The sequence below is a fragment of the Myripristis murdjan genome, chromosome 14 (assembly GCF_902150065.1).
Source record: "Myripristis murdjan chromosome 14, fMyrMur1.1, whole genome shotgun sequence".
NCBI classification, from domain to species: Eukaryota; Metazoa; Chordata; class Actinopteri; order Holocentriformes; family Holocentridae; genus Myripristis; species Myripristis murdjan.
The window spans coordinates 9,790,106-9,799,647 of record NC_043993.1 but is presented as its reverse complement, the minus strand read 5'-3'; positions in this window follow the sequence as shown (position 1 = coordinate 9,799,647).

Genomic DNA, 9,542 nt, shown 5'->3' with positions numbered 1-9,542 from the left:
AGCGTCTTGCTGGATTGGGTGATGCTGTGCAAGAAAGCCCTGAGAAAACATTTTTTAAAGCGTTTCCAGGCCCTTTTAGTGTAGCTCTATGGGAGCTATAGATCACAACTACAAAATCTAAAAGGAAAATGTTAGTCATTGATGGACCAGTTACCACTCAGCAACACATAGTGAATTAATACAGCTTTGAAATATAAAAATTGGGCTATGAATAGTAACAATCAGGTGAGACAGCTAACCAAGCTGACTGTCATAATAAGTCAGCCATAAAACATATCAGGTAGCATCATGGAAACTAACATAATAATCATGTAAAACACATTTGTCGTCTTTTACAGGTTATAGGCAAGTTTTTAGTGGCTCTGCAGCTCTGTATTGTTCTCTGGTTGTGCTGCGCAGTTGTCAGAACAGCTACTTTTCTGAACTCTGTTTTTCATAAATCACACTTCTTTGTTAAACCACATTTAAACAACGGTCTAGGAACATTCCCAACTGTGATTAGATAGCACTCATGGCTGGAATATTTGGCATAGCAGACCACACCGGTGAGCTCAAGCTCCACTAAAACTTGGAAACACTCTGGAAAACTAAGTAGTGCTTAAATATATTGACATTCAGATGGACTAAACTGTGTCCAACAACAAAAATCTTCTCAGATGGGGAGGGGTCTGTGTTCTGATATCAGTGCAGTATCTTGCCACATCCTGCAAAACCAACCTACGTTTTTAGGGAATCCCGTGGTTCTATCTGGCTTTGGCACAACTTGGTTACAACAACGATGTTTGTCCCGTCCTACAATGGCACTGATTGGCCCAGTTTGAGGGCAACGCCAGCCTTGTATGAATCGCTAGTAATTAAACGTGTACACTAATACATTCAGCTCACATAAAACTTATTGTAGCTAACCATAAACTAACACAATGGCCAGCTAGCTTTATTACATTAAGTTAATTACATTTCCTAGCCGTTAAAAAACACCCTACTATGTTGTCATCCCAATTACTTCAAAATGAATGGGATTACTTTCCAGCAGTTAACAACTGCATAATGTTAACACCAACATTGAGCTAGCCAAGGCATTTTTGTGTGGATATGTGTCATATGTGCTACACTTTGGCAAATTCAATAACTCTAATGGCTCAAGCTGATCATTCGCCAAATCAGCTGACTTTTCTCTTGGAGGTTGTTCCAGATATGACTCTGACATATACAGAAACAAACCTTTTCGTGATTGTTTTCAGAGCATCTGGCTTCCTAAATTAATTAACTTTCTTTCATTAAATGGTTGGCAGGTTGCCCTGGTGTAAGCGTGATAATGCACTCCAAGGTGTCCCAATACAGGTAATCAATAAACAAGGTGGCAGCAAGGGGCGTGTCACTGTGTGCCACTCAAAGTACATGACCAAAAAATGGCCAAGTGCAGTGAAATTAACTTGACAGAATATGGTGATAGTTACACATATCATCATTCATTATCTTGATACATTACTTACACTTTATTTCATGTAATAATCATCATGACATCATGGACTAGTTAATGTGGATCCTTCAAACTTGTTTATGCCAATTTAGAACATAATAAATAATCATGGTACATGAAAACACTGCATTTGGAGGCCTCTCTGGGTTCTCCTAATTAAAAATCTGGTTTTGGTTGCCTTGTCTATGCCTGCCTGCTGTTTGTTGATTTGTAATGACCATTAACTGACTCACAAACCCTGTATCTTATTTCCATGCCTCCACCAGCGCAGCATGAAAGCACAAGGCCCAGTGCACCCATTAGTCAAGCCGGGGAAGGCATGGAATAATAATGAACGCACCTGACATGCATGAGCAAGTAAAACCCCCTCCCCACCTCCGCCTCCACCTCCAGCAAGTTTCCAGGAGGTATTTCCATCATGTAAAATGTATGTCCCTCTCTGTCTCACCCTCTCTCCCCGTCAAATCTCTCCATCCCTGATCTCGAGCTATCAGGCGAGGAGACTTTCCGTTTTCGAACTAGATGGGGTTGCGTAAGCGACTGAAATTGCAGAAAGAGTGAATCACTTCTCACCGCTTTCTTCCTTCCAAAGGTGGTCTTGATTTATGTCACCTTAATTATCATCTTTATCCATAATTACCATCATCATTCACTGTCGTCATCCTGTCACTTTTCCTTGTTGTAGGCCAGTTTTTGGTTTGCTCGTCTTCCAATATTCTTTTGTTTTCTTGTTTTGAGGAGAGATAGCTTTATACTCACCTTTTTTAACCTCACCGGGACACATTAGTAATTGCATCTTTTCTCTCGTTCTTTTAATCATTGTGTTTTATCACTGTATGTACATGTGATCGGATATTATATGTTTTACTATTTGCAACTAAACTGAGCGAAGCACCATTTCTGTGGAGAAGCGGCTCCTGCCTCCAGCACAGTAAATCCATCCGTATGCCATGCTGTGCTCCATGCTGCGTCTGGGTTTTCCCAGTTTTCAGTGTGCCTTCCTGACTGGAGAGTAAAATATGAAAGGAACAGTGCTAGCACAAACTATAATTATTATTTCAACACAAATAATGGCACTGGAAGGCTGCTGCTGGAATGAATAGCATATTAAGGAGACACAAATCAGAAAGAAAATATTTCTTCCAAGCCAAATTTGACAATTTCGCATGCTGGCGTCTCAAAACAGTAGCGGGGCACACATTCGAAAAAGGATGCAAAGTCAAAAGATCTGGTGTTGATTCATCGAGCTTTCTCCAGCAAATCTTGCCCAGCGCAGGTGAGATCTTGTATGCAGGGATGGACACGTGGATGGGAGAAAGGAGGATGGGCTGCCAGAGAGGCAATGGAGCAGATGGAGTGAGAGAGAGAGAGACAGAGAGAGACAGAGACAGAGAGAGAGAGAGAGAGAGAGACATCAGACACTGTGCTTTGGCAATGTATGGAACACTGTGTCATGCCAATGAAGCACCCCAAAACTAAAAAAAAAAATTGAAAATTGAATTGAAATTGAGGAAGAGAGAGAGAGAGAGAGAGAGAGAGAGATGGAGAGAGATGGAGAAGAAGCAGGGAGAGCCCACAGCAGGCCAGTAGTCCTCCACCGCTACTGCAGTGGAGTGACAATGAAAGAGAAGAGAGTATGAGTCATACGCACCCCCCATCTCTCTCCCCTCCCTCCCTCCCCCCTTTGGCCCCTCCCCCTCCTGCGTACAGTGTTGATGTAGCTGGGTTACGTCGATCCTGACTCATTCATTCAAGCCGAATCCCAAGCCCACTTTTGTTATACAGATGAAATCACGCTGCTCAGAGACCGTCACGGCTCTCGTTGTAGCGCTTGGACGTACTGTATCTCACTGGCTGCTGAATCCATTCATAAAAATGGCTCGGCTCTTCCAATCTCCAAGTCCATGCAAATGACAGCACGTCAGACATGCGTGCATAAACACACACACACATAGCCTACACACACATCCCCCAAGCCCTTAATTTGGTCATCTTGCGAGCTGAATGGAGAGAGGTTGCCAGTTTGGTGTTTAATCCCCACTGGAGCCACCAATATTGAACATGTTTGCACTTCTGCTTATGCGCTCTCTCTCTCTCTCTCTCTCTCTCTCTCTCTCTCTCTCTCTCTCTCTCTCTCTCTCTCTCTCTCCCTCCCTCCCTCCCTCCCTCTCTCACTTGTTTTATTTCACTTGGTCTTTATAGAAATGTACCTTGATCTGGCTGTTTCTTCTTCCTTACATTCACTCTTTCCCTCCCAACATGTTTTGTCCTCCCTCTTTCTCTCTCTCTCTTCTCCTCCCTCTCTTCCTCCTCCTCTTCCTCCCCTCTCATCCACGTCTCAGTGGAGCAGCATCTACCTCCATGTGGTTAGCTCATCTCTCTCTCTCTCTCTCTCTCTCTCTCTCTCTCTCTCTCTCTCTCCCTCTCCCTCTCTCTCTCTCTGGTTAGCTCATCTCATCTCTAGGCAGTCAGCTTTGCAGGCAGCTAATTATAGGCCACGCTGTGGAGCGCAGGGCCGGATGTGACAGCATGCTGTGTGTGTATGTGTGTGTGTGTGTGTGTGTGTGTGTGTGTGTGTGTGTGTGTGTGTGTTTGTGTGGCCATGTACTGTATGTGCATTTCTGTATATAAGTACATAGGTGTGTGTTGCTGCATACATGGTTCCTTGTGTGTCGTGTGTGCATCTGCGTGCATGCATGTTCACGCACGTGTGTGTGTGTGTGTGTGTGGTTGTGTGTGTGTGAGTATGTGGACGAGCCACCAGCAGGATATCCAATCCCAGCCCCTCCCACACTGTACTGCAGCTCTGACTCATACAAGGTGGAGGCAGAGACAACCAGGGTCTGGTGACTGACAATGAACACACACACAAAAACACACACACCCACACACTCATATACATAGTACATATAAATTAATATGAACACACACACACACACACACACACACACACTTAAAACATGCAGTCTATACAGTGAATAAACATACATGACCACACTCATGCAGATGTATATGTGTGTGTATGTTGTGTGTGTGTGTGTTTGTATGCATATAGATAGCTAAAGTCAGTGTGTTTGTGTGTGTGTGTGTGTGTGTGCGTGTATGTGAGTAAGATGCTTGATATGCTTTGTAGCATATGTTTAATATGCAACTTTACACATGTTGCCTTCTTGGTTAGGTCCTAGAAAAATAATTGTTAATTTCTGTAATATAGACCCGTGATCAAATGAATGGTACTCTGTAATAAAAACTCTAACAGCATCTATAACAGCATTTTTTATACTTTTTAATTCTTTTGATTTTTTAATGTCCAATAGTGTCAGTCACATCTGTTCAACACCTGTATATATAAAGCCCAGTTGTATTACTCCTGTGTATGAAATGCACTATAAGTTGCCTTGCTTTGCCTATTCACCCAAATTAATTCATTTGCTACAAAACAGATGAAGGAGACATAGTTGAAGTGCCTGCATTAGACAATAATCCAAGCAGATATGAGGAGAGGAGTTAAGCCAAGAATATGCACATGGTTTTTGTCAATGAATGAAACAAGGTTACATTCATTCATAAATTACGCACATTGGTGCATGTGAGGGCGCACACATACACAGGCATACACAAACACACAATAGCAGCAGCTTCACACGTAAAGGATGAGATCAGCAGTCAGTGCATCCTTTCGGATGCCATGGGAACTCTCTTTCCCTCTCTCTCTCTCTCTCCTCTCTCCCTCCTTTATCACTCATTCTTTCCTCTTCTCCAGCTTCGTGTCTGCCTCTTGGCTTCCTGTGTTATCCCGTCCCCCTCCACAATAAAAGGAGAGAGGCCTGTTCATTCATGCATTCAGCCAGTCAGCTGAGGAGAGAGGAAGGCAGGAGGGATGAGAGACATAGAGAGAGATAGGAGAGGAGAGGAGAGCAGAGAAGAGGAGAGGAGAGCAGAGGAGGAAGGCTGCCTCCCTGTGATGAATAGGTCACCTGTATTACATCACTGACAGAGGAGGGAGGGGTGGACGGAAGGATGGAACGGGAAAAAAAAAGGATAGGTAGGACTAAAAAAGACCAGGCCCCTCCTCCTTTCCCATTCCCTCTCCCTCCTCCTCTCTGTCTCTTCCTCCTCCTCCTCCTTACTCTGCCCCCCCACCCCCCTTCCATCCTGACAGTATGAGTCACAGACAGACCAGTTCCCTTGATGCACTGCGGAAACGTAGTGTGACGTAGCCTCACTCGCCTCCCTCCCTCCCTCCCTCCCTCCCTGCATGCGTCTCTCCATCTCTCCCATTCATTCATCCGTCGCTCCCTCCATTCATCCGTCCCCCCGTCATCGCTAATGGAGGACTCTCCATTCACAAAAAGCCCTGCCAGCCCGGGGAGTCAGCAGGTAGGCTGGCAGGCAGGCACAGAGGCTCCGCTGGATTCACTCCGCCAAGATGCATGAGGCAAACGCGCCTGCTGGAAAACTGTGTCGCACCTCAGCAGCAAGCACGCACAGAATAGAATAGAATAGAATAGAATAAAACAGAATAGAATAGAATAGAATAGAATCAAGTGTAGCGCAATAATGTATTATGCAAAAACAATCGAATAAAATAATACAATGGAATATTATACTTTATAGTTCAGCACAATACATCATATAGGTGGCAATGATGAACAGAATAGCATAAATGAGTGCATAATACAATACAATATTAAAGAACCTATCTATAGAAAGCTTATCTATTTAGCACAGCACAGTGCAATGATGTACAATCTATTTGAGTAGAATATTACACAGCAGTAGAATAGAACAGAATAGAATAGATTGCTATACAGTGTGCACAATATAATATGACATTGTATTGTATTGTATTGTATTGAATGTCTTTGCATTATGAAACAGAATGGAATACAATAGAATATCATGCAGTTGAATACAATGGAGCACAATGCAGTGAAACAGAGAGGGAAACAACAGAGGAAAACGGTACAAGTGGCAAGGGTAGAGAGAAGACAAAACAACACAGTTACAACAGGGAGGACAGGCAAGGATGATGCGATCACAGACACTAACCAACAATCTATAATCTTGTGTTCTATCCATAGATTGATCCTAATAGCAGATGGCATTGATAAACAGCCAGTAGGACTCAAGGCCAGGTGACTTAACGCGGTCTCATCTCTGACATCACCACATGATGACGTCACGGATCCACTGCAAGGACAAGACGCTGCTTTCGCCGCCTGGCCGCCCTGGGTCTGACACAGCCACGTCTAATTAATCACATCCAGACATGCGGAGACAGGTGAGTCAGGGTGCACAAAAAACATACGTGCGTACACCCCGGGATCCATGTTTTATGACATTCAGAAATGTCTGCCAGTTTTAACGTGTCAGCAGTCCACAGACGTAAGCAGTAAAGTGAGAAACATAGCTCATTTTTCATATTATACACTAAATAGTGCCACCCAGCAAGAATGAGAGGGAAATGTGATGACAGTACATTATTGTGACTGCGAGACAACCAGGAACACGATGAAGATACAGCAAACCGTTTTTTAACAGCTGCAATAACTGGATATGATACATTGAGGCTAAGCGGCCACAGCGGACAAGGAAGACCACAGAGACCTTAGTCCGTCCATTCCTACATTAGATTTGAATTTGAGACATTGGTGCAGATCATTTTACACCGAATTGCAACAGTAGAATAATCTAGAATTTCTAGCTTGCCGACACCACTGCATGCAGTTGTCAGAAGTTACAAATGTCATTGCCATAGTGTCCGCAAAAATGAATGTAAAAAAAATCTGATATGATGCAGAGAAAAATCCAGGCTTTAGTAGTAGCAGTAGTTGCAACGCTGTTACACTGTTATCTGAAATACAAAAAAGCAACTGTATTATCCAACTAAGACAAAAAAAAAAAAAAAAGTATTCTGACTACTTTTGAAAATTTATTTCTATGGATAATTTAAATTCAAAAGCCGATTCAAAGTCCCTAAAATGTAATATGATGCAGCCAAATACCCAGAGTTACTACCCATGGTAAAAAAAATAATAATAATAATAATAAAAATAGCTGCAACACTATTAAATGTCCTAAATACAACAAGTAATCATATTCAATAAAGATTAAAAAAATAAAGGTATTGTGATTACCTTTGAAAAATATTAATATTTCCTCTGGGAAGGCCTTTAATTTGAAAGACAGAAGCTTGCAGTGCCATTTCAGCAGAGGAAGCTGCTCTATGTCTTAATACAATGTGGCGCAATGGCACCAAAATTGTGATGTGTGTATTCAAGCCTGAAAGAAATTCCTGAACCCTTGGATTACGGCGCCGAATACAGTTGATAAATGGATTGTATAATGTAATGGATTACAGCTTCATCCCAGAAGATGATCCAAGAGAGCATCGAGCAGCAGAAAAGGAAGAAGGCTCACGTCTTGAGTTTATCTTGGTGAACGAACGGGTGACATTCAGGTTTGCCCTGCTTCAGGTTGGTGAAAGAGAGGAGGAGAGAGAATCACAACTTACAGTATGATTCACCACAACAAAGTGCTTGGGAGTGGGGGGGGGGTGATGATGTCATGGGTGTGAGTTGGGGTATGGGGGGGGCTGGCGGGCAGGGAGTCATCTGTGAGTCAGAGAGGAAAAAGAAGAGGAGGAGGAAGAAGAGAGGTGGGTAAAAAGGAAGGAGCACATGGGGAGGTGGGGTACCTGCTGTGTGTGACCCATGGTAACAGGCAACGCTGGCCCTGCCGATGACTCACCACTGCTTACCCACCTCACACACTTACGCACACACACACACACACACGCAAACAAACACAGGACACGAGGATGCTCACGCCATGTGCGATAACGTGCGTATATGTTGAAGTAAAAACACAATATGCACGCACACGCCATCACGGACACGTACACTCCAAGGCTGTAGAAACACACACACACACACAAACACAAAAGTATGGGACGCAGGGACGCCCATGCCATCATGCACGCGTGTCCAAAAACACACACACACACACGCACATATACGCATGCACACGCCACATGAAGGGCAGGGAGAGGAGGGGAGGGTCAGGATGACTCACACATCAATGATAACACCCCTCCCCCAGCCTTCACCAATCACACACACACACACACACACACACACACACACGTACACATACACAGAAGAAGGACATATCATTTGGATGCAACCCACATCCTCCCCACATCCTGGGGAACCTCCCATCTGAAAGTCAGCTCAGATTGACAACAGGAGGCTCCGGCTGGCTGCAGCTGAAGGTGATGGGAATTCTCTGGCAGTATGTGGTTTCTGTAAATAAATAAGATCCACTGTCAAAAAATGAAAAGTTGTGCAGCGGCACCTTTACTGCCTGTCTTTTCTTAAAGGAACAGTTCACCCACAAAACAAAAAAAGATGTTTCCCTGCTTACTTGCAGTGCAATCCAGATAGTTTCGGTGTGATTTGGTGAGGTTTCCAGTCTGTCTCCCTTCAATTCAATTCCATCACTTTAAAGTAAAGATAACTTTACGTCTGTACGTCAGTAAGTCAGTAACTCTGCAGTGATACTCATGTAGCTCAGCTGTATTCAGATCATTTTGGTGTGATTTGGTGACGTTTCCAGTCTGTCTCCCTTCAACCCAATACAGTGAGGCAGGGTCGGTATTGTTTTCTAAAATTAAGAAAGAAATCAGACTCTGGATGGGACAGCTGATGGACTCTATATATCATGACAGGTTTTTTTTTTTTTTTTTTTTTGGGATACAGTTGTCCCTCGCTATAACACGGTTCACCTTTCGCGGCCTCGCAGTTTCACGGATTTTTTTTTTTGTGCAATTTTGCAAATTTTTTTTTTACACAGCGCATTGTGTTCTGCGTCCTGATTGGCTAAGGGACTGTAGACCATTGTCAATCAACCTCCTCCGTGCCGTGTCTCCTGTACAGTACCGAATGCGTTCATTCTATAATACTGGACTTATTTTTCTACGAAGGTTTGAACTTTGAGAGTGTTTAAACAAGAGAGAAAAGTGAGAAAATGTTAATGCCTGTCTGAGAAAAGTGCATAA